Source organism: Oncorhynchus clarkii, chromosome 12 (genome assembly GCF_045791955.1).
Source record: "Oncorhynchus clarkii lewisi isolate Uvic-CL-2024 chromosome 12, UVic_Ocla_1.0, whole genome shotgun sequence".
NCBI classification, from domain to species: Eukaryota; Metazoa; Chordata; class Actinopteri; order Salmoniformes; family Salmonidae; genus Oncorhynchus; species Oncorhynchus clarkii.
In genome coordinates, this window is record NC_092158.1 from 60577826 (window position 1) to 60605124 (window position 27299).

Below are 27299 nucleotides of genomic sequence, written 5' to 3' on the forward strand. Positions count from 1 at the left end.
AGGTCCATGGGGCGACGCACAACTGAGAAGATTTTCATGTCTTCATGTCTGGAGACATGATTTTTGTCAGACAAAATATTCTTTTTTTTTAACCCCTTTTTTCTCTCCAATTTCGTGGTATCCAACTGGTAGTAGTTACAGTCTTGTCTCATCGGTGCAACTCCCGCACGGATTCGGGAGAGGTCGAGAGCCATATGTCCTCCGAAACCCAACCCAACCAAGCCGCACTGCTTCTTGACACAACGCACATCCAACCCGGAAGCCAGCCGCACCAATGTGTCAGAGGAAACACTGTACACCTGGCGACCTGGTCAGCGTGCACTGAGCCCGGCCCGCCACAGGAGTCGCTAGTGCGCAATGAGACGAAGATATCCCTGCCGGCCAAACCCGGACGACGCTTGGCCAACTGTGCGTCGCCCCATGGACCTCCCGGTCGCGGCCGGCTGCGACAGAGCCTGGGCTCGAACCCAGAAACCCAGGAGGCCCAGACAAAGGCTTCTTGATCCAGAGCTTGACGCATGCAGGAATTACTGTGAACATTCCTCCATTCCTGAACCACAAAGGTTCATAGAGCGTGAGATGCATCTCACAAAAGACATAGCGAGAAATGGGATCCATGTTGATAGGGCAAATGCTTGACTAAAATATGTAAAAATCCTGAAATTCATCCCACCTTGTCTGCGTTATAGTAATGTATGCTGGTGCAGACTTGCTGTGCACTTGTTAACCTCCAAGGCACACTCATCAGAGAAGTAGCTGTTGGTTGGGAAACGAGAACAACGAGGCATGAGGGTTTGGTGTTAAGGGACGAGTTGTCAAATTGTCGAAGGTGGGGTTGTGTTAGGATAAACAATGCATTGTCTGTACAGATAATGTTGATACAGCATTGAAAAATACCCACTATTGACCAAATGTCTCTTTGTTTTCCATTCCAACAGGAGTGCGTCTCCCTCAGACCATCCGGTGCATGGACATCCTGTGCCAGTGTGATGTGGTTGTGGTGACTACAGCACATCAAGCCTGTGGACGAACAATTCAGTAACTCATCAAATATGATACAATATTGTGTAAAACATTGAATTTGTAGATGTCTCAGTTTTGCCTGTCCCCTTTTCCACATGTTTTATACATGAGACGTGACATGCGGAACATCAGGCTCACCCCACGAGAAGTAAGATCAATGCCACCCTCAGCAAGGAGAAGTGATGTCTCTCCCATCCTGCATTTAGCAGAAACTGAAGCTCCACAAAACAAAGGGGGTAAGAAATAATTTAAACTTCACAGATATAAATTCCCACTGTGCCCATGATAAAAATGCAATGTGAATTGTGTTGTACTACTGAATGAAACTGTGAGGAGATGCACTCAGACCAGCCCTTGTGATTGAACTTACGTTAACTACCTTACTTTAGTTGGCTGCTTTGCGCAAAACTTGAATGTAATATAACCTATTATGGGAGCCAAGTGTGTGTGTGAACTATGTGTAATATTTTTGGACCATTTGCTTCCCAGAAAACAGGTACTGACAGGTGGTGCGAAGAAGACGCTGATCCAGTGCCCCCCAAAAAACATTGGAATAAAACTTCGGTAAGAAGGTAAGAAAAACTAATATGTGCAAAAAGTATTTACAAGATATTTACAGATGTTCACTGTTGCGGTGCCAACTTTGGAAGCATGTGGTACTTAAAAAACTCCTCCAGTCCAGTAATATGAGTCTGCCAGAGGTTGTCACACTGGATGGGGATGGTAATGGAGGCTTTGGTGGTCCACACAAAGAAGAAGCAATTGTCCCTTCCAGTGATGTGGCGCTGCCCTTGGACCTGGTGCTGGTAAGGATGGTCTTCACGAAGGCTGTAAGACCCTCCCTCCTCCTGGATATAGAAATCCTTTGACATCACTGCCTCTTCAATGGAAAGGTCCCTGGACTTCCTGATGCCCCCAGGTGGTAAGTTTATGTAAAAACACATCTGCCACGCTGATCCTCAACACGGGGGCCCCTCAGGGGTGCATGCTCAGTCCCCTCCTGTACTTCCTGTTCACTCATGACTGCATGGCCAGGCACGACTCCCAACACCAAGTTTGCTGATGACACAACAATATGACAGCCTATAGGGAGGAGGTCAGAGACCTGACCGTGTGGTGCCAGGACAACAACCTCTCCCTCAATGTGATCAAGACAAAGGACATGAATGTGGACTACAGGAAAAGGAGGACCGAGCATGCCCCCATTGACAGGGCTGTAGTGGAGTAGGTTGAGAGCTTCAAGTTCCTTGGTGTCCACATCACCAACAAACTGACATGGTCCGAGGGCACGACAAACCCTATTCCCCCTCAGGAGACTGAAAAGATTTGTGTTCCTCAGATCCTCAAAAGGTTAAACAGCTGCACCATCAAGAGCACTGGTTGCATCACTGCCTGGTATGGCAACTGCTCGGCCTCTGACCGCAAGGCACTACATACGTACGGCCCAGTACATCACTGGGGCCAAGTTTCCTGCCATCCAGGACCTCTATACCAGGCAGTGTCAGAGGAAAGCCCCAAAGACTCCAGCCACAGTCTATATTTATAGTCATTGACTGATCTCTCTGCTACCTCATGGCAAGCGGTACCGGAGTGCCAAGTCTAGATACAAAATGCTTCTCAACAGCTTCTACCAGCAAGCCATACGACTCCTGAACAGCTAATCAAATGGCTACCCAGACTATTTGCACCCCCCCCCCCCCTTTACACCTCTGCTATTCTCTGTTTATTATCTATGCACTCCACTGAACCTGCCCCGGAGAGGGTTCCTTAGACTCTGAAGATCCTTCTCTGTGGGCTCTCGGGACAGAGGGTTGTTGTCTTAAGCCAGGTACAGATCCTCCACTGACTCCAGCTGGTTGGGCACGGCTGGCTCCCTCCACTTGCATTCCACATCCTCACAGCCGATATTGTGAACTGCAAAAATAGCCAATGGTGCCGCCTGGCTACACTTATAAGCTCTATGGGGACATTCACATGTGGTAGAGAGAATCCCCTGGTCACCTGTAGAGATCTGCCAAGAGGAAAGATGTTAAGTGCCATATGCCTTTCAAAGCATGACTTTGAACAGCTTGAAATGCATTTGTTTTCAGAAATGTGCTATATAAATAAAATTTGATTTGATTGATGACATTACAGCTGTAGAATTTTTAATAAACTGTCATTTTCACAAGGACAGTTTTTTTGCAGTTTTTCCATTACATTTTTATTGAACATTTGAGATTGTATCACTTGATATCAATTTGTAGATGCATTGAAATGTTGACTTTATGTCCCCTTTTCCCCACATTTTAGAAATGAGGTGTGGCTTGCGGAACATCCTGCTCATCCCATGAGAAGCAGAGCATGATCAATGCCACTTGCAGATAATTTAAACATCCCAGATCTATAATCCTACTGTGCCCATGATAAAATGCAATATGATTTGTGTTGTACTACTGAATGAAACTGAAGAGATGCACTCAGACCAGCCTTTGTGATTGAACTTACTAGTTAATGACTTGAACATAATTAACCTTAAACTCTTCGAAATTTGACTTTTGAGAAACATGGATGAACGTCTACTTCTAACTTGAGACTGCGAGAGCTTGTTGGCTTTTTTTTTGCATGTGACTACTCATGTTTGTTAATAACAAATAAACATAAATAAATGTGCACAATGAGCACTTGTTGTCTTTCAAATACGTCATTAGAGTTGTTGGTTAGCTAGTTAGTGAATTTGACATGGAGAAAATTGGGCTACTGAAATGAAAATGGATGGCCCTCCCCTTCAGCAAAATACATTTGACCTAAACCTCCCTGAACACTTGAAGAAGAAAAAATAATAATACCCAAAATAATAATTAAAACAGGATGCAAAATACCAAAATGGTATTCTAACAATTTCAGTCTCTCGATGTGCAAAACTGATAGAGACGTACCCCAAGCGACTTACAGCTGTAATCGCAGCAAAAGGTGGCGCTACAAAGTATTAACTTAAGGGGGCTGAATAATTTTGCACGACCAATTTTTCAGTTTTTGATTTGTTAAAAAAGTTTGAAATATCCAATAAATGTTGTTCCACTTCATGATTGTGTCCCACTTGTTGTTGATTCTTCACAAAAAAATACAGTTTTATATCTTTATGTTTGAAGCCTGAAATGTGGCAAAAGGTCGCAAAGTTCAAGGGGGCCGAATACTTTCGCAAGGCACTGTATATATATATATATATATATATATATATATATATATATATATATATATATATATATATATATATATATATTAATACAGGGAACATAAGGTTGAATATATTATTATAGACCTGCTAGATCTACTGTCTATTTTATATTATGACATTTCAGCTAGATCTACTGTCTCTATTATATTATGACAGACCAGCTAGATCTATTGTCTTTATTATATTACAACAGACCAGCTGTATCTACTGTCTCCATTTCACTTTGGCCATTGTTGTGGGCCTGCCCTCCCCTCAACAGCCTCAAATAGGCTATTTCATTTCACAAATAATATTTTGTATTATTAATTTCTAACCACGGCATTGGCATGAGAAAAACTTGCCAGTCCAAAACAATGTCCTCTCCGTTCAAAAAATATTCCTCCATTTGGGAATCGCTAAATGAATCGTCCTCCAACAATCTCTGTCTAATTTTCCCGATCAATTTCTTCTAAAATTGTGTGTACATCTGTATATCTAGACTTAGATTTAGCTTTCCCTGACTTAGTCGCCATACTGATTGATATATAAACAGCTGAAGATGCGCTTTACCAAAACAACGCTATGCGTAACATGCATTGCTCCTTCCGGTATGAAACTTCAATGGCGAATGACCCTCTTTACGCCGGAGTTTACTACATGGATTGGTCTTCCAACACATAAACATTACATATTCCCATTTACCTCAGCTCATTGGCTATCTACCCAGCTAGATTTCAAGACGATCAGTGGTCATTGGGTTAAAATACAGTCAATCAACGAAACAGCGGTCATATCATTGGTGCACAATGATGTCATTACTTGTTGTCTTCAAATCGGTTTCTTTCAGTCAATACGTCCCGCGAAATGACCCATCAGGTTTGGTTGTGTTACAAACAAACCAGTTGCAATGAAACCAAACATGACTGGAAAAGTCACGTTTCATGTGTGTATTTACATCGAATGTGTCGTTGAAAATGGAATGAGACGGAATTCACGACACAAGCGGTTCACAAAATGTTTTGTGTTAGGCTATAAAAATTGATTTTATCAAACAAAATACCATTCATTGTGTAACAATGAGCATTGGGATTGCAAACAGAGGAAGATCGTCAAAGGTAAACAATTTATTTTATTGCAGTTTGTGATTTTGTTGCGCCTGTGCTGGTTGAAATAGTTGTTTTTTATGGGGCTCTATCCTAAGATAATCGCATCGTATTCTTTCGCAGTAAATCCTTTTTTAAATCTGACAACGCTGTTGGATTAGCAAGATTCTAGGCTTTTTGAAACATGTGAGACACTTGTATTTTCATGAATGTATAATATAACTATTTATGTAGTGATCACCGTATGTTGTCGAATTTCATCCCGCTAACGGTTTCTGTGCGCAGAGAGGTTAAGATGATGAGGAAGGCATTTTTTAAAAATTACCAGGCATCCTCTACTGACGGGATGAGGTCAATGTCCTTCCAGGATACCCAGGCCAGGTCGATTTAGAAAGGCCTGCTCGCTGACGTGTTTCAGGGAGCGTTTGACAGTGAGTGGAGGGCATTTGACCGCTGACCCATTACGGATGCAGGAAATCAGGCAGTGATCGCTGAGATCTTGGTTGAAAACAGCAGAGGTGTATTTAGAGGGCAAGTTGGTTAGGATGATATCTATGATGGTGCCCGTGTTTACGGCTTTGGGGTGGTACTTGGTAGGTTCATTGATAATTTGTGTGAGATTGAGGGCATCAAGCTTAGATTGTAGGATGGCTGGGGTGTTAAACATGTCCCAGTTTAGGTCACCTAGCAGCACGAGCTCTGAAGATAGATGGGGGTACCTCTATATCTGATAGAGAATTGACTGTGAGATGTGGCAGTTGGGAGAGTGAATGTTATCGCAGAATTAACCTGGAAGAATCCATTAATGGATTTCGGTAAGTTGTCTGGGAGGTATGAGTATTTGTAGATGAATGTGCATAATTGGTGTACATGTCGTAAATAGACAAGATATTGAGTTTCTTAAACAGTGTTTCAGATGGAGCCAGGTAATTGGAGGGGGCTAGTCTTGCAAATTTATTTTGTATGATGAGTCATTTGTGTAGGTAGGAGGCATATGTACTGGCACTGACAGTCCTTGCCAATGACAAGCATACACATAACATGATGCAGCCACCACCATGCTTGAAAATATGAACGAGTGGTACTCAGTGTTGTGTTTTGTTAGATTTGGCCCAAACATAACGCTTTGTATTCAGGACATAAAGTTAATTTCTTTGCAACATTTTTTTCAGTTTTACTTTAGTGCCTTATTGCAATCAGGAAGCATGTTTTGGAATATTTTTATTCTGTACTATCTTCCTTATTTTCATTCTGTCATTTATGTTAGTATTTTGGAGTAACTATACTGAACAAAAATATAAAAGCAACATGTAAAGTGTTGGTCCCATGTTTCATGAGCTGAATTAATAGCTTAAGTGGGCAAATGCTCACCTTCGATGGCCACTGGTACACTGTGCTCTGCATCGATGAATCCCAGTTTCAACTGTACCGGGCAGATAGTGTCTTGTTGGTGAGCGGTTTGCTGATGTCAGTGTTGTGAACAGAGTGCCCCATGGTGGGGGTGGGGTTATGGTATGGGCAGGCATAAGCTACGGACAACGAACACAATTGCATTTTATCGATGGCAATTTGAATGCACAGAGATACCCTGACGAGATCCTGAGGCCCACTGTTGTGCCATTCATCTGCTGCCATCACCTCATGTTTCAGCATGATAATACATGGCCCCTTGTCACAAGGATCTGTACACAGTTCCTGGAAGCTGAAAATGTCCTAGTTCCTCCATGGTCCTGCATAGTCAACAGACATGTCACCCATTGAGCATGTTTGGAATGCTCTGGATCGACAGCGTGTTCCAGTTCCTGGCAATATCCAGCAACATCGCACACCCATTGAACTGTATTTATTTATTTTACCTTTATTTTACCAGCTAAGTTGACTGAAAACACATTCTCATTTACAGCAACGACTTGGGGAATAGTTACAGGGGAGAGGAAGGGGGATGAATGAGCCAATTGGAAGCTGGGGATGATTAGGTGGCCATGATGGTATGAGGGCCAGATTGGGAATTTAGCCAAGACACTGCAGTTAACACCCCTACTCTTATGATAAGTGCCATGGGATCTTCAGGACACCAGTTTAACATCCCATCCTAAAGACGGCACCCTACACAAGGCGATGTTCCCCAATCATTGCCCTGGGGCATTGAGATATTTTATTTTAGACCAGAGGAAAGAGTTCCTCCTTAAGACTTCCTCTTAAAGACTTCTTCCTAAAAAGTTCCTCCTACTCCTCTCCCATCCAGGGACCAACCAGGAACAACCCTGATTAGCTTCAGTGGCAAGCCAGCAGTGGGATGCAGGGTGGTATGCCGCTGGCCCGTTGAAGAGGAGTGGGACAACATTCCACAGGCCACAATCAACAGCCTGATCAACTCTGTGCGAAGATGTCGAGCTGCATGCTGCAAATGGTGGTATCACCAGATACTGACTGGTTTTCTTATCCACACCCCTACTTTTTTAAAAGTATATGTGACCAACAGATCCATATCTATATTCCCAGTCATGTAAAATCTATAAATTAGGGCCTAATGAATGTGTTTAAATGGACTGATTTCCTTATATGAACTGTAACTCAGTAAAAGCATTAATTGTTGCATGTTGCATTTATATTTACAATTGGCTCATTCATCCCCCCTCCTCTCCCCTGTAACTATTCCCCAGCTCGTTGCTGCAAATGAGAACGTGTTCTCAGTCAACTTACCTGGTAAAATAACGGATAAATAAATAAAAAAATTCTGTCCAGTGTCGTAGAATTACAACATTATGTTAATCACATTACTTTTATATTAGAATGTATCCCTATATTAGTACATTCCCACTGTCATATCTAATAGGCAACATAATAGTGTTCTTAGAACTCTGTGTCTGTGAATTTGAAAAACATAATTCCACTGACCTTATCTGTGTAGGCGAGTGCCCCCCAAAAATCTCAATGTAACACATTTTAAATGCAGGCTGTAACACAACAAAATGTGTAAAAAGTCAAGAGGAGTGAAAACCTTCTCAAGGCACTGTAGATCTATTTGTTAGAAAGAATAGAATAACTTCGTCAAGGGAAATATAGTATTATTTCTAACAAATAGGTCTACAGGCCTTGAGAAGGTTTTCACACCTCTTGACTTTTTACACATTTTGTTAGCCATTTTTTTTACATTCAACATTACTTAATCAAGGGAAATATAATATTCTTTCTAACAAAGAGATCTACAGTGCCTTGAGAAGGTTTTCACTCCTCTTTTTTGTAACGCATTTAAAATGTGTTACATTGAGATTTTTGGGGGGCACTCGCCTACACAGATAAGGTCAGTGGAATTATGTTTTTCAAAATGTTTACAAATGTAAACAAATATTCAACCCCTTTTATGGTAAGACAAAATAAGTTCAGGAGTAAAAATGTGAGTAACAAGTCACATAAGTTGCATGAACTCACTCTGTGTGCAATAATAGTGTAACATGATTTTTGAATGACTACCTCATCTCTGTACCCCACTCATACAATTATCTGTAATGTCTCTCAGTCGAGCAGTGAATTTCAAACACAGATTCAACCTCAAAGACCAGGGAAGTTTTTCAATGACTCGAAAAGAAGGGCATCTGTTGGTAGATGGGTAAAAATAAAAAAGTAGACATTTATTCACCAATGTCAAATGTGACATGTCCATTATGTTGTGCTGAAGGATGGCACATGCTCTAAAGTAAAGCTCCCGAGTGGCACTGCATCTCAGTGAAAGAGGCATCACTACTGTCCCTGGTTCGAATCCAGGCTGTATCACATCCGGTCATGATTGGGAGTCCCATTGGACAGCGCATATTTGGCCGGGGTAGGCCATCATTGTAAATAAGAATTTGTTCTTAACTGACTTGCCTAGATAAATAAAGGTTAAATAAAAAAATATATTAAAAAAAAGTCATCTTAATTTAACATTTCATCTTCAATTGATGTCCCAAGGACCAACGCATCAAACGTGGCCTTCGTTAACCAATACAGAGTGCCGAGAATCTCCCGGCACATTGCTCATTGGCTTAATCTACAAACCAATCATCTCCCACAACACCTTCCCCCATGTGTCTTGTGCACCTCTGTCGTATTGGCAATAAAGATATTGTGTTTGTAACTCTGACACACATCGACCACAGTTTCTAAGGGTGTAGTCTTTCTTCTTCTCGGTGGAGCCATTAACTAGCTAGCTCTGTCCCCTGCTAATTAGCTAGCTGGAAGGTAGGACCTGTTTTTTTTTTAATAACTAAATAACACAGACACAAAGTCAAAATTGACTATATCGTACAAATTCATGAAAACTAAAATGTGCTTTTTGGTTTTAATTTAATATGGAGGACCAAACCTGTCATTCTAATTATTTAATTAGAATTAAATAAATGCACACATACAGTGCCTTTGAAAAAATATTCAGACCCCTTGACTTCTTCCACATTTTGCTACGTTACAGCCTTATTCTAAAATGGATTACGTAAATAATTTCCTCAGCAATCTACACACAATACCCCATAATGACAATGTGAAAACAGGTTTTTAGAACTTGTGACAAATTTATATAAAAAACAGAAATGCACCGAAAATCACTGTAAATAGATACATAAATACATCGAGACATAATTCAATAAATGAGAAAGGAAATAAGAAAAAAACTGACGACAATGTATTAATTTGCTATACATATCTCTATTTATTTAATTATTTATCTATGTATTATCTAATTATTCAAACTTTAATTTAATTAATTTATATATTTATTAATTTATTTCTGTATTTCTTCCTCCAATATGGGTGTGTCACCATTGGTTGATCGATGTCACGATGCATTGCTCGACTGATTTTGCCTGCTTTTGCACAATGGAAACAAGATTCATAGGTAAGGCTGTATATGTGTGTAAACTATTCACAGTTGTGTTCTGTGGGTGTCACTGAATAGGCTGATTCACAATTCCATTGATCCACAATTCATAGGTGAAGTTCTGCAGTGAAATATACACTGAGTATACAAAACATAACATGGGCTGACCAGGTGAATCCTATGAAAGCTATGGTCCCTTATTGATGTCACTTGTTAAATCCACTTCAATCAGTGTAGATGAAGGGGAGGAGGAAGGTTAAAGAAGGATTTTTAAGACTTGAGACATAGATTGTGTATGTGTGCCATTCAGAGGGTGAATGGGAAAGACAAAATATTTAAGTGCCTTTGAATGGGGTATAGTAGTAGGTGCCGGTGCACCGGTTTGTGTCAAGAACTGCAATGCTGCTGGGCTATTTCACAGTCAACAGTATACCGTGTGTATTAAGAATGGTCCAGCACCCAAAGGAAATTCAGCCAACTTGACACAACTGTGGGAAGCATTGGAGTCAACAAGGGCCAGCATCACTGTGGAACGCTTTCAACACCTGGTAAAGTCCATGCCCCGATGAATTGAGGCTGTTCTGAGTGCAAAAGGGGGGTGCAACTCAATATTAAAGTGTTCCTCGTGTTTGGTATACTCAGTGTAAGTTTGCCCCAATTCAATTATGAAGACTAATACATCCACAGTGCGATTTAAAATTATTTTTAATTTTTGTCAAATTAATTCATTACTGTCTGTTGTTGAATTTATATAAAAACATTCCAAACTTGTTAAGTATTATCTAGCACAAATTTGGAACTGATTCCACTATTTGTATCCGTTTCAATCAGGGACTTTTATTTTAAAGGTGGACTGCAAATTCCACTATTGTGGCTGATCTTTATTGTGAATAGCTTCACATACAAGTGCTGTGCTGGCCACTGCTGAAAACGGAGGTTATGTACGTAACCATGGCTATGTGAGCTATTGGATCACTCCAATATGGTATCCTTCTGCACGGCAGGATGCATTCCGAGTAAGAATTTCAAATTTGTCCCGTGTACTGGGTAGTTCTGCGGCTGACCCCCTTAAAGAGCTGCTGCCGCACTACTTCCACCTCGTGTTATTTTCGAGGCGCTGTAAATCACTGACAAAGAGGATTGGAGTGATCCAATAGCTCACATAACCGTGGTTACATACGTAACCTTCATTATGTAGCACTATATTGGATCACTCCAATATGGTATCACAATACCAGATTAATCGGTGTCTGTGATCAGGCTCACCCCCTTTAGCAGGAAGGAGCGGGATAGCCACTTTGATGGGGTCCTCAAACATGCACTCATCACCAACAGTTGAAGGTGTTGTTTTGGGTGCTGGCCGTGGGAGTGGCCTGATTGAGAATGCCCAGCGGAACCAACAGGATCGGTCACCCCTGCTGATGCGTGGGAACCTGTCGCCGGCTGGGACGTGGGGACATTACAGATTGGCTGAGGCAGGGGAGTATCTTCTGTTTCCAGAAGGTGTCAAAGTTATCAATAAATGTGACTCCAGCAGAGCTACAGTAGTCTTTTAGCCAGATGTGTAATGCCAGCAGTCTGCTGAATCTTTCACACACAACGATGGTACTAGACCTGAAATTATTGGCCATTTTGGAGTCTTTTAATGCTGAAATCAGTTCTTTAAATCAATTTTCAAATTGAGGTGACATCATTAACGTTTTCTGTGATTGTATTGACTAGGTCCTGAGCTCAATAAGGGGAATTTCAAATGCTGTCGGATAACTTAAAATATTATGCTGATATTTTATATATTTTGTGATATATTGAGTCTTTTGGGGTGTCTTACGCCTAGAATTAGCCAAGGAGATTGTATGGTTCATTTGGTTCCTACTCTGAAAGTTTGATAAATTGTGCACAATGACATGTATATTTAATTGTGCAACAAATGTATTTAGGGTGTCAGACTCATATACTGTATTTCAATGCACCGAGCTGTCTGTCTAAACTACTGGCACACAGCTCGGACACCCATGCATACCCCACAAGACATGCCACAAGAGGTCTTTTCACAGTCTCCAAGTCCAGAACAGACTATGGGAGGCACACAGTACTACATAGAGCCATGACTACATGGAACCCTATTCCACATCAAATAACTGATGCAAGCAGTAAAATTAGATAAAAAAAAAAACTTTTCTGACTTTTCGGACACGTTATGGAACAGCGGGGACTGTGAAGCAACACAAACATTGGCACAGTGTGTTGTGAAATCTGTGAATGTATTGTAATGTTTTTTAAAATTGTACAAATTTTGCTGGACCCCAGGAAGAGTAGCTGCTGCTTTCACAGCAGCTACTCAGCAGCTACTCTAAGTTGTCATCATTTTGCTGTAGGCTACACACATTATCATGATGAAACTGTGTGAAATTATATCCAATGTTATGTAAGCTAGTTGGACAGAAAACTGAATATTGTCGCCCTATGTGTAATAGCATACCAGGCAACATAGGCTAACAAACATAAGTGTTATACTAGCCAATTTCATTACATGCATAATATAATAAACACATAAAGAGATGACATAGCTGCGTACCTTTTATTTTTTGCGCGTTTCTCCTCTTCTTCTTTCCTCTTTTTGCTAAACTGGGCACCTGATGGCTTAGACCTTTTCTTATCCATTTGTTTTGATTTGGCACCCAAGCATCAATACATTACCCATCCCCCAACACTGTCAACCAAGAGTCAAGACTAAACCAATTCACCTTGGTGGTGTGCAGACCGGTTTTATATTATTCTTAACGATTTCGCACAAACCAGAAGAAAATGCAACAATATGTCTGTGAAACTATATATTCACAGTATTATGAATTAATTGTGGTTTATTTGGCAGCATTTCTTAGTGTGACTGATTTTACTAATTGTTTGATAGATTCCTCCGCTCCCCCTCCCTCGGGCTTCCAGTGGGGAGACCTGAGGTCAACCAACCCCCACCGCCCTCCCCATCTCGTACTTCTGAGTGGGAGAGCTTCCCTGGCAGTAGCCTGCCTAGCTCACAAACTAGAATCAGGGCGCCCACTCCGACAAGGTTAATTGACCCACAGTCCCACACAGTGACATGATATCATTGACGTGATGTGCAAATGAGCGATAGAAACCCTAACGCGCAAATGTCACCATTCAAAAAAAAATTGTGCGGGCACCCCGTGCCGCCTCCGGCAAGATGCCGCCCTGGGCAGCTGCCCATGTTGCCCATACCTAAATCCGCCGCTGCCGGTGGGGGAAAAGGTGTTGTGCCCTCTTCACAACTGTCTTGGTATGTTTAGAACATGATACTTTGTTGGTGATGTGGACACCAAGGAACTTGAAACTCTCGTCTCGCTCCACTACAGCCCTTTCGATGTGAATGGAGGCATGTTCGGCCCTCCTTTTCCTGTAGTACACAATTAGCTCCTTTGTCTTGCACACATTGAGGGATAGGTTGTTGTCCTGGCACCACACTGCCAGGTCTCTGACCTCCTCCCTATAGCCTGTCTCATCGTTGTCGGTGATTAGACCTACCACTATTGTGTCGTCAGCAAACTTAATGATGCTTTTGGAGTTGTGGGTGAACAGGGAGTACAGGAGGGGACTGAGCACACCCCTGAGGGGCCCCAGTGTTGAGGATCAGCGTGGCAGATGTGTTGTTGCCTACCCTTACCACCTGGGGGCGACCCTTCAGGAAGTCCAGGATCTAGTTGCAGAGGGAGGTGTTAAGTCCCAGGTTCCTTAGGTTAGTGATGAGCTTCGTGGGCATTATGGTGTTGAACGCTGAGCTGTAGTCAATGAACACAATTCTCACATACGTGTTCCTTTTTTCCAGGTTGGAAAGGGCAGTGTGGAGTGTGATTGAGTCATCTGAGGATCTGTTGGGGCGGTATGCGAATTGGAGTGCATCTAGGGTTTCCGGGATAATGGTGTTGATGTGAGCCATAACCAGCCTTTCAAAACACTTCATGGCGACCAACGTGAGTGCTACGGGTCTGTAGTCATTTAGGCAGGTTACCTTCGCTTTCTTGGTCACAGGGACCTATGACACATGCATGCAAACACAAAATAGCATATGCACTATGGATTTTGTGTTGTAGATTAGGGGCCTGAGAGCACACAATTAATATGTGGTGAAATCTGTTGTAAATATATTGTAATGATTTAAAAAAAATTATAACTGCCTTCACTTTGCTGGACCCCAGGAAGAGTAGCAAAATGGGGATCCATAATAAATACAAATACAAGCATAGTAAGTACACTTTTCCTCAATAAAGTAGCATGGCATACAAGTGAATTCATAGCTGGCTAATATAATTATATTTTGACCCCACGTCTTACCTCACTAACAATTGCTAATGCGAACAGCAAATTCCACTATTGTGGCTAATCGATATTGTGGCTAGCTTCACATAGAGGATTTATTCCATCATGACAACATGCTCCTACTTATTTGACTGTAGTTAGGTAGTTGCTAGCTCATTAATTAAGTAAATATATTGCTTAATAAGTGAAATAGTTAACGTGAGCTAGCCAGCATGCATTGCTTCTGACATGCCACGATCCTGCTTGCTTTACAACTGACAGATATTTAGCTATCGTAGCTAGCTAGATAATAATGGTTTATGGTAACTGTAATTTAGGTAATTAACTGGCTGTAAAATGCAGCAAGTTGCCAACTCGACTTTATCAGTTGTAGCCAAGCTAGCTAGCTTGATACTCAGTAACGTTAGCTTACCATGCTTTTCTGGCTAAACGGACATTCCTTTCGCTCATCGCGATCGACTCCTTCTTCCCTACTCCCCTCTCTTGGTCTTCTTCTAGGTTCAATAATAGTCCGGTGCCTTATTGTCAAAAGCAACCCATTCCACACAGCCACCTGGTGCAGGCCGTCCATGGCTCAGTGTTCCAAAACTGTTAATATGTTTATATGCAAGCAAGGACAATGTTACATTTGTTTTTTTGTGTGTGTTTTTATGGTGCACGTGTGGCACAGCAGCATACAATTTCCCCCGAAAAAGTGACTTCATATTGATACATAGCTATATGCGCTACACGTTATTGTTTGGGGGTTGCTAATGTGAAACATGGCCTTTAAACTTTGAACACGTTCTGTCATACTGAATGCAGCCCAGGCAAATGCAATTGATCAACGTGCCATGGCACTGACCTCATTTTCAGGAAGTAATACAGAAATAACTAAATTAATAAAATGAAAGAAAGTGTGATTAATTATTTAAATAGTTATTTATCTATTTATGTGTGCAATAATTCGTCCATTTATTTATTTATCTATTTATGTGTGCATTTGTTTATTTATCTATTTATAGGTGCATTTATTTATTAATGTATTAATCTATTTAAGTGTTCTTTAGTTTATTTATTTGTTCATTTCATTTAATTCTAATTAAGGCAGGTTTGGTCCTCCATAATTTAACCTTAGAGTTAGGCATAAGGTTATCCATGTGGTTAAAGTGAGGGTTAAGCTTCGGGTTAGGTTTAAAATAATGTTTTAAGAAGGTAATTGTGTAAATGGGTGGGATTTAACCGTAATTAAGCCCCCTTCATAAGGAAATGTAAAGTGATTTTCTTCTGAAACCAAGTTACAATATAATGAGCCATACCGTGTGGTGCTTATTTAAATGTGCAACAGAAAGAGGCGTGAAGACCTTTGCAATCAGTACTTCTTTGTTTCGTTTTTCATTCATTAAAAAAATCTATAATTTGTCTTGGACCAAAATATTGGAGTCGGTTGTTTAGATCAAGTTGGTTGTTTAGATCCCAATTGACTACCTTTTTAGAGGCAGCGGAGACTGTGCAAGGGTGTATAGACTTAACAGTACACCAGTAACACTATTAGGTCATATTATGTTAAACTAGACCTTTCATAATGAGGGTTAATCTAGCATCTTTCTTAGCCTTTTGGGTTAATTATATGTACAGTAGTATCATCAATGTACTATTAGGAGAGGAGCACTTTAAAATAATCATAAAAGAGAACATCCCTAGCTCTTGCCCTGACAACACTATTACCAAAGTCATACTGATACAATATAAAATACTGTAGAACAATAAAATGTAGCCATATAGTTATTCTGGTTATTTGTCTGTATATTTTGTTTATTGTCAAATTCCTGGTACATGTAAATGTCTTTAGTGAATAAAGATTATTCTGATTCTGATTTTCAGAGTTTTATTTCATTCTGTGGAAATGACTCCTGAGTGGCACAGTGGTCTAAAGCACTGCATCTCAATGCAAGAAGCGTCACTGCAGTCCCTGGTTCAAATCCGTATCATATCTGGCTGTGATTGGAGTCCTGGGTGGTGCACAATTGGCCCAGCATCGGCAGGGTAGGCCATCATTGTAAATAATAATTTGTTCTTAACTGATTTGCCTAGTTAAATAAAGGTTAAATAAAATGTGTAAAAAAAAAATTATGGACAGGTCCTGTCCTCTTCCCTCTGGACAGACGTGGTGAGTGACTGTGTGGCGCGAAGATGACTCAGCCACAACTGCGTCACTGGGGCCCTGAACAACCCTGCAGCCCATCATAGGCCATCACCGAGCTCGCCTCAGCAGCCAGAGTGGCAGACCAAGCGTGGGGGTGTTAAAGGTGAGTGGTGCCACTCAGATCAGCAGCTTCACACACTCCTCAGGGGCTGACACACACATTAGTGTGAAATTTGATTAGACTATACAGGAGGGGTCCTCTGTCCCAAATGGTACTACTTTGACCAGTGCCCATAGGGAGCTTCCTTTCCGTGGATGCGTCCTAAATGGCACCCTATTCTTCTCATTCTTTATTCAAACAGGGAGTCACCATTGAGACCAGGGTCTCTTTCACAAGGGAGTCCTGCACACACAATTCATCAGACAAAATTAAATTAAAATCAGATACAATGTAAAACAAACTAAAATACAGCACAAGAAAAACAATTACATTCATCAGTAAGAAGGTCCCCAATCAAAAAAAGAGGATTCTGAAAGTAGACAACGCAAGGCTGAAATTTAAAAATCATATTGAAATCTTTCAACAAAATGTAAATCATGGATATTTGTATTTTTGTATTTGTATTTACTAAGGATCCCCATTAGCTGCTACTCTTCCTGGGGTCAAGCAACATTAAGGCAGTTATAAACAATTTATATCACATAACATTACATTTCATAACAATACATTTAATGTGTTCCCTCAGGCCACTACTCCAAAATCACATATTTACAATACAACATCCATGTGTACGAGTGTAGAATGCGTGTCTTATCATGTGTATGTGTGTCTGTGCCTGTGTGTGTCTCAAAATAAATCAAACTGTATTTGTCACATACACATGGTTAGCAGATGTTAATGCGAGTGTAGCGAAATGCTTGTGCTTCTAGTTTCGACCATGCGGTAATATCTAACAAGTAATCTAACCTAACAATTTCACAACAACTACCTTATACACACAAGTGTAAAGGAATTAATACGAATATGTACATAAAAATATATGAATGAGTGATGGCCGAACGGCATAGGCAAGATGCAGTAGATGGTATAGAGTACAGTATATACATATGAGATGAGTAATGTAGGGTATGAAAACATTATATAAAGTGTCTGTTTAAAGTGGCAAGTGATACATTTAATTACATCAAGATGGCTAGATGCAGTAGATGGTATAGCGTACAGAATATATACATATGAGATGAGTAATGTAGGGTTTGTAAACGTTATATAAAGTGGCATTGTTTAAAGTGGCTAGTGATACATTTATTACATACATTTTTCCATTATTAAAGTGGCTAGAGTTGAGTCAGTATGTTGGCAGCAGCCACTCAATGTTAGTGATGGCTGTTTAACAGTCTTATGGCCTTGAGATAGAAGCTGTTTTTCAGTCTCTCGGTCCCCGCTTTGAATGATCCTGTACTGACCTCGCCTTCTGGATGATAGCGGGGAGAACAGGCAGTGTCTCGGTGGGTTGTTGTCCTTGATGATCTTTTTGGCCTTCCTGTGACATCGGGTGGTGTAGGTGTCCTGGAGGGCAGGTAGTTTGCACCCGGTGATGCGTTGTGCAGACCTCACTACCCTCTGGAGAGCCTTACAGTTATGGGCGGAGCAGCTGCTGTACCAGGCGGTGATACAGCCCGACAGGATGCTCTCGATTGTGCATCTGTAGAAGTTTGTGAGTGTTTTTGGTAACAAGCCGAATTTCTTCAGCCTGCTGAGGTTGAAGAGGCGCTGCTGCGCCTTCTTCACAATGCTGTCTGTGTGAGTGGACCAATTCAGTTTGTCTGTGATGTGTATGCCGAGGAACTTAAAACTTGCTACCCTCTCCACTACTGTTCCATCGATGTGGATAGGGGGGTGTTCCCTCTGCTGTTTCCTGAAGTCCACAATCATCTCCTTAGTTTTGTTGACGTTGAGTGTGAGGTTATTTTCCTGACACCACACTCCGAGGGCCCTCACCTCCTCCCTGTAGGCCGTCTCGTCGTTGTTGGTAATCAAGCCTACCACTGTTGTGTCGTCCGCAAACTTGATGATTGAGTCGGAGGCGTGCGTGGCCACGCAGTCGTGGGTGAACAGGGAGTACAGGAGAGGGCTCAGAACGCACCCTTGTGGGGCCCCAGTGTTGAGGATCAGAGGAGATGTTGTTGCCTACCCTCACCACCTGGGGGCGGCCCGTCAGGAAGTCCAGTACCCAGTTGCACAGGGCGGGGTCGAGACCCAGGATCTCGAGCTTGATGACGAGCTTGGAGGGTACTATGGTGTTGAATGCCGAGCTGTAGTCAATGAACAGCATTCTCACATAGGTATTCCTCTTGTCCAGATGGGTTAGGGCAGTGTGCAGTGTGCAGATTGCATCGTCTGTGGACCTATTTGGGCGGTAAGCAAATTGGAGTGGGTCTAGGGTGTCAGGTAGGGTGGAGGTGATATGGTCCTTGACTAGTCTCTCAAAGCACTTCATGATGACGGAAGTGAGTGCTACGGGGCGGTAGTCGTTTAGCTCAGTTACCTTAGCTTTCTTGGGAACAGGAACAATGGTGGCCCTCTTGAAGCATGTGGGAACAGCAGACTGGTATAGGGATTGATTGAATATGTCCGTAAACACACCGGCCAGCTGGTCTGCGCATGCTCTGAGGGCGCGGCTGGGGATGCCGTCTGGGCCTGCAGCCTTGCGAGGGTTAACACGTTTAAATGTCTTACTCACCTCAGCTGCAGTGAAGGAGAGACCGCATGTTTTCGTTGCAGGCCGTGTCAGTGGCACTGTATTGTCCTCAAAGCGTGCAAAAAAGTTATTTAGTCTGCCTGGGAGCAGGACATCCTGGTCCGTGACTGGGCTGGATTTCTTCCTGTAGTCCGTGATTGACTGTAGACCCTGCCACATGCCTCTTGTGTCTGAGCCGTTGAATTGAGATTCTACTTTGTCTCTGTACTGACGCTTAGCTTGTTTGATAGCCTTGCGGAGGGAATAGCTGCACTGTTTGTATTCGGTCATGTTACCAGACACCTTGCCCTGATTAAAAGCAGTGGTTCGCGCTTTCAGTTTCACGCGAATGCTGCCATCAATCCACGGTTTCTGGTTAGGGAATGTTTTAATCGTTGCTATGGGAACGACATCTTCAACGCACGTTCTAATGAACTCGCACACCGAATCAGCGAATTCGTCAATGTTGTTGTCTGACGCAATACGAAACATGTCCCAGTCCACGTGATGGAAGCAGTCTTGGAGTGTGGAGTCAGCTTGGTCGGACCAGCGTTGGACAGACCTCAGCGTGGGAGCCTCTTGTTTTAGTTTCTGTCTGTAGGCAGGGATCAACAAAATGGAGTCGTGGTCAGCTTTTCCGAAAGGGGGGCGGGGCAGGGCCTTATATGCGTTGCGGAAGTTAGAGTAACAATGATCCAAGGTCTTTCCACCCCTGGTTGCGCAATCGATATGCTGATAAAATTTGTTGTCTTGTCTTCAGATTAGTCTTGTCTTCAGATTAGCCTTGTTAAAATCCCCAGCTACAATGAATGCAGCCTCCGGATAAATGGTTTCCAGTTTGCAAAGAGTCAAATAAAGTTCATTCAGAGCCATCGATGTGTCTGCTTGGGGGGGGATATATACGGCTGTGATTATAATCGAAGATAATTCTCTTGGTAGATAATGCGGTCTACATTTGATTGTGAGGAATTCTAAATCAGGTGAACAGAAGGATTTGAGTTCCTGTATGTTTCTTTCATCACACCATGTCACGTTAGCCATAAGGCATACGCCCCCGCCCCTCTTCTTACCAGAAAGATGTTTGTTTCTGTCTGCGCGATGCGTGGAGAAACCCGTTGGCTGCACCGCCTCGGATAGCGTCTCTCCAGTGAGCCACGTTTCCGTGAAGCAAAGAACGTTACAGTCTCTGATGTCCCTCTGGAATGCTACCCTTGCTCGGATTTCATCAACCTTATTGTCAAGAGACTGGACATTGGCAAGAAGAATGCTAGGGAGTGGTGCACGGTGTGCCCGTCTCCGGAGTCTGACCAGAAGACCGCCTCGTTTCCCTCTTTTTCGGAGTCGTTTTTTTGGGTCGCTGCATGGGATCCACTCCGTTGTCCTGTTTGTAAGGCAGAACACAGGATCCGCGTCGCGAAAAACATATTCTTGGTCGTACTGATGGTGAGTTGACGCGGATCTTATATTCAGTAGTTCTTCTCGACTGTATGTAATGAAACCTAAGATGACCTGGGGTACTAATGTAAGAAATAACACGTAAAAAAACAAAAAACTGCATAGTTTCCTAGGAACGCGAAGCGAGGCGGCCATCTCTGTCGGCGCCGGAAGTAATACCTTGGCATACATGTGTGTATGTCTGTGTGTGCATTTGAATGCAAGTGTGTGTATATGCATGTGTACACGCGTTGAAACACCTGCGCGGCATCAGCCTCAGGCAAACAGGTATCAGATGTAACAACGTCGCCCCTCAGTGTCATTCAAACTTACTTTTACTTTTTACTTTTTTTACTTTTATCTTTGACTGTCATACAATCCCCCAGCCAGAAACTACACATCCCAAACCTCAGCTTCCCTCAGCCCATCCCATCTATCTCTGCTGAACACCCTCTTCCAATTACTATGTGCCATACAGTGCATTCAGGAAGTATTCAGACCCCTTAACTTTTCCACAATTCGTTACATTACAGCCTTATTCGAAAATCTATTCAATAAAAAATAAAAACATCAATCTACACACAATACCCCATAATGACAAAGCAAAAACAGATTATCATTTTTTGCTAATTTATTACGAATAACAAAACAGAAATACATACAGTTTACATACAGTTACAAGAAAAAGTATGTGGACCCTTTGGAATTACCTGGATTTCTGTATAAATTGGTCAAAAAATGTGATCTGATCTTCCTCTAAGTCACAACAATAGACAAACACAGTGTGCTTAAACTAAAACACACAAATTGTTGAATTCTTCTTGTCTATATTGAATTCATAATTTAAACATTCATAGTGTAGGTTGGAAAAAGTATGTGAACCCCAAGGCTAATGACTTCTCCAAAAGCTAATCGGAGTCAGGACTCAGCTAAACTGGAGTCCAATCAATGAGACGAGATTGGAGATATTGGTTAGAGCTGCCCTGCAATATAAAAAACACTCACAAAATGTGTTTGGCACGCACATGAAGCATTGCCTGATGTGAACCATGCCTCAAACAAAAGAGATCTCAGAAGACCTAAGATTAATAATTGTTGACTTACATAAAGCTGGAAAGGGTTACAAAAGTATCTCTAAAAGCCTTGATGTTTATCAGTCCACAGTAAGAAAAATTGTCAATAAATGGAGAAAGATCATCACTGTTGCTACTCTCCTTGGTAGCAGCCGTCCTGTTGACGAGTCTACAATATGTAAAACACTAAAACAAGAATGGTGTTCAAGGGAAGAATTCACTGCTGTCCACTAAAAACATTAAGTCTGAAGTTTGCAAAAGTGCACCTGGAAAAATATTCTGTGGACAGATTAAACTACAGTTTAGTTGTTTGGAAGGAACACACAACACTATGTGTGGAGAAAAAATGCACAGCACACAATCATCAAAACTACATCCCAACTGTAAAATATAGTAGAGGGAACATCATGGTTTGGTGCTACTTTGCTGCCTCAGGGCCTGGACAACTTGCTATCGACAAAAAAAATTATTCCCATGTTTATCAAAACATTTTGCAGGAGAATTTAAGGCTATCTGTCCACCAATTGAAGCTCAACAGAAGTTGGCGATGCAACAGGACAAAGACCCAAAACACAGAAGAAATCAACAACAGAATGGCTTCAACTGAAGAAAATATGCCTCTGGAGTGGACCAGTCAGAGTCCTGACCTCAACCTGATTGAGATGCTGTGTCACGACCTCGAGAGCGGTTTACACCAGACATCATAAGAATATTGCTGAACTGAAACAGTTTTGTAAAGAGGAATGGTCCAAGATTCCTCCTGACCGTTGTGCAGGTCTGATACTAAACTACAGAAAAAGTTTGGTTGAGGTTATTGCTGCCAAAGGAGGGTCAACCAGTTATTAAATCCAAGGGTTCACATACTTTTCCCACCTGTCACGTTCTGACCTTTATTTCCTTTGTTTTGTATTTATTTAGTATGGTCAGGGCGTGAGTTGGGTGGGCAGTCTGTTTGTTTTTCTATGATTTGGGTATTTCTATGTTTCGGCCTAGTATGGTTCTCAATCAGAGGCAGGTGTCATTAGTTGTCTCTGATTGAGAATCATACTTAGGTAGCCTGGGTTTCACTGTGTGTTTGTGGGTGATTGTTCCTGTTCCTTGTGTTATTAGTTTAAGCAGACTTTGTTTGTGTATTGTTGTGACTTAGATGAAGATCAAATCAAATTGTATGACCAATTTATGCAGAAATCCAGGTAATTCATATGGATTCACATACTTTTTCTTGCCACTAAGTATTCAGACCATTTGATATGAGACTCGAAATTAAGCTTCAGGTGCATCCTGTTTCGATTGATCATCCTTGAGATGCTTCTGGACTGGGCACCATTGCCGGACACTCTGGACTGGGTACTGTCGCCGGACGCTCTGGACTGGGCACTGTCGCCGGACGCTCCGGACTGGGTACTGTCGCCAGATGCTCTGGACTGGGCACTGTCGCCGGACGCTCCGGACTGGGTACTGTTGCCGGATACTCTGTACTGCCAAGGCGCACTGTAGGCCTGGTGCGTGGTGCCGGAACTGGTGGTACCGGGTTGGGGACACGCATCTCAGGGCGAGTGCGAGGAGCAGGAACAGGGTGTACTTGACCCTGGAAGCGCGCTGTAGGCCTGGTGCGTGGTGCCGGAACTGGTGGTGCCGGGTTGAGGACATGCACCTCAAGGTGAATGCGGGGAGAAGGAACAGGGCGTACTGGACCCTGGAGGCGCACTGGAATTCTGGTGCGTGGTGCCGGCACTGGTGGTACTGGGCTGGTGACACACACCTCAGGGTGAGTGCGGGGAGGAGGAACAGGGCGTACTGGACCCTGGAGGCGTACTGGAGGTCTGGAGTGTAGAGCTGACTCAACCCGTCCTGGCTGGATGTTTATTTTCGCCCTGAAAATGCAGGGCGCTGGCACAGGACGTACTGGGCTGTGTAGACTCACCGGAGACACAGTACGCAAAGCTGGCGCAGGATATCCTGGTCCAATGAGGTACACTGGAGACCAGGAGCGCTGAGGCGGCACCCTCCTTCCTGGCTGGATGCCCATTCCAGCCCGGCCAATGCGAGGAACTGGAATAGAGCGCACCGGGCTAGAGTAGAGCACTGGAGACACCTTGCGCTGCACCGCATAACACGTAAGCACGAGGAGTTGGCTCAGGTCTCCGACCTGACTCATGCAATCTCCTCGTGTGCCCCACCCCAAAAAAATATTGGGGCTGCCTCTCGGGCTTCCGTGCCAGCCGTGTACCCTCATATTGACGCCGTTCCTCCTGTGCTATCACCACCTGCTTCCATGGCAGGGTCTTGTCCCCTGCCATTACCTCCTCCCAGGTCCAGGGTGTCTTCCACTCCTCTTTCTCCCAGGTCCACTCCTTTTTAGCACGCTTCTTGGTCCTATTTTGGTGGGTTGTTCTGTCACGGTCGTCATAAATAGGAGACCAGCGTTGTAAGCGAACATACTTATTTAATAGAAGAACAAACACTGAACAAAACTAACAAAACAACAAAACGAACCGTGACGCAATATGGCTAGTGCAGAACAGGTAACTAAACATAGAATAACAACTCACAAAATAACCAAGGTATATGGCTACCTAAATATGGTTCCCAATCAGAGACAACGATAAATAGCTGCCTCTGATTGAGAACCTATCTAGGCAACCATAGACATATAAACACCTAGACTAGAAAAATCCCTAGACATACAAAAAACCCTAGACAATACAAAAACTAAACAAACCACCCATGTCACAAAACAAAGATCACGCCCTGATAAGGTCAGGGCGTGACAATTCCTTTTGCCTCATCCCTCTCAACCGTACAATTTTTCAATTCCTCATCAATCCACTGGGATTTAACATGTTTTACAGTCATTTTATTAACGGGCGCATGCTTATTAGTAACTGGAATAAGCAGTCTGGTTGCTCCTCATTACACACCACAGACCAACCAATATTCTTTACATCAACATAGGAATCATGACAAAACTTATTGCTTGACCTCTTATACACTATATTAGGCCCAGCCTTTGGAACTTTGGTTTTCCTAGATATGAATACTATATTGTCATTATTACATCCGATGGGTTTGGATACTGATTTAAAGCAAATTTCTGCAGAATTAGTAAAGATGTGATCAATACATATTGATGATTTCATTCCTGTTCTTTTTGTAACTACCCTGGTAGGTTGACTGATAACCTGAACCAGGTTGCAGGCACTTGAGTGGGCAGCTTGATGAAAGCCAGTCAATATTTAAATCACCCAGAAAATATACCTCCCTGTTGATATCACCTACATTATCAAGCATTTCACACGTTATCCAGATACTGACTGTTAGCACTTGGTGTTCTATAGCAGCTTCCTAAAAGTTTGCTCTTTAGGTGAGGCAGATTAACCTATAGCCATATCAGAGTAACCTACACTTTTAGTAATCTTGCATGATACCTAAAGACTCACTTTAGCATCTGAGCGCATGCCTATCCCTCTTAGAGAGCTAACACAGTCATGTGGCGCGTAGGGCACGGGACCTAGGTAATGTCCCAAATAAGCCACTCTGGTCAAAAATAGTGCATTGGGAATAGGGTGCCATTCGGGACTCAGCCCCAGGTTTCGATCCCATTGGTTTGCAGCCCCAGGTTTCGAACCCATTCACACTGGTCACTATTGCTGTGAGATAGGTCTATTCTGGGCTGCTCAAGGCTGTCTGGAGTTGCCAATGCCCTCTGGAGCGTCCGGGAGCTTCACTAAGCTGCAGCCAGAGCCCTATAAACTGAAATTAGTGCAGGGGTGCTAACATAAAGAGCGATGATCAAACAACTTCTATCTTTTGTACTCAACTTTGAGGCTAACTTTAGCATTAAGCATCAGGGTATTACTGCTAATATTCACACACTCGCTAGGAAATAAGTGGAAAATATGCTCAGTGTTTGATGTTTTTTGGTGTGTGTTCCAGTGAATATCCATTGAGGATTTTGGGTGGATTATTGGATTATTATCCTTCTGTTTTCTTCTGTGTGTGTGTGTGTGTGTGTGTGTGTGTGTGTGTGTGTGTGTGTGTGTGTGTGTGTGTGTGTTCTCCATTGTGGTGCGTCTGTTTCAGGGAGTGGGGGAGGGGGGCTGGAGATGAAAGAATCAGAGATCAAGGGTGTTTGGGGTGGTGGGTCACAGGGGTGGGGGGGGGGGCTTAACCCCTTTATCCTGTATGGGGGACTTCAGCTGTCCCCTGCCCTGACTGTCCCCTTCAATATCTGTCTGTCATGCTACCCCCATCATCATCCAATTTTATGTATGTCTCTGTCCCCTCTCATCTCTTTCTCTCCCTTTTCTATCCCCTGTCTCTGTCCCCTCATTCATTCCTTTTTCTCTCCCATTTAGACGTGTCAGTGTGGGACGGGTTGGCCTTCCTAGTATATCCTGGTAAATCTATTCTTCACTGCCACAGCCAAACCACCATCATCCATCTACATCTACGTATCATAAAAGTTATATTAAGATCCACCACTTCCTCTTCAGCACCTTTTTACACACGGGCCACGCAGACGCGGCCAAGCAGAAACCTGAGTCCACCACCCACTCAGACCTTGAATGTCACAGGAAAACTGGGTATCTGTGCTGTTTTTAGTGACACGTCTTCACCGTGGCATTATGCACCGGTGTTTATTGGAGCTGAACAGCTAACAATTCTAGGATGAGAGAACGTTTTGTAATGTTAGACGTAATGTTCCCCTAATGTTTGAGTATCCAGCTTTCCTTTAGTTAGGGGAAGAAAAACCTGCAAACATTTTTATTATGTTGTGATGTTAAAATTAGAACATTCCCTTAATGTCAAGCTGAACTTATCTAGAACGTGGTTACAATGTTCTCAGAATATGCAATACTAATGTTCTAGACACGTTTTATGGGACGTTGCAAGAACAGACAGCACCTGTTAAAAGTTTGGACACACTTACTCATTCCAGGATTTTTCTTTATTTTTTACTATTTTATACATTGTAGACTAATAGTGAAGACATCAAAACTATGAAATAACACATATGGAATCAAATAAAATACATTTTAAATAAAAAATAATTAGTCACACGCCGAATACAACAGGTGTAGACCTTACTTACTTACAAACCCCTAACCAACAATGCAGTTTCAAAAATGTGAATAAGAATAAGAAATAAAAGGAACAAGTAAATGTGTACATGTAGGTAGAGTTATTAAAGTGACTATGCATAGATAATAACAGAGAGTAGCAGCGGTGTAAAAGAGGGGAGGGGTGTGGGGGGGCGATGCAAATAGTCTGGGTAGCCATTTGATTAGATGTTCAGGAGTCTTATGGTTTCGGGGTAGAAGCTCTTTAGAAGCCGATTAGACCTAGACTTGTCGCTCTGGTACCGCTTGCCGTAGCAGAGAGAACAGTCTATGACTAGGGTGGCTGGAGTCTTTGAC

At 42.5% G+C, this 27299-nt stretch overlaps 1 long non-coding RNA gene across 1 annotated transcript; it reads left to right on the plus strand.

The window, feature by feature from the left end:
• The first annotated feature begins 5145 nt into the window (after positions 1 to 5145).
• LOC139420925 (uncharacterized) lies at positions 5146 to 27009 on the plus strand. The gene is made up of 5 exons (XR_011635568.1): positions 5146 to 5334; positions 14019 to 14163; positions 16373 to 16534; positions 16654 to 16797; positions 26238 to 27009. It is a non-coding gene; the product is annotated as an uncharacterized lncRNA (long non-coding RNA).
• Positions 27010 to 27299: the final 290 nt, after the last annotated feature.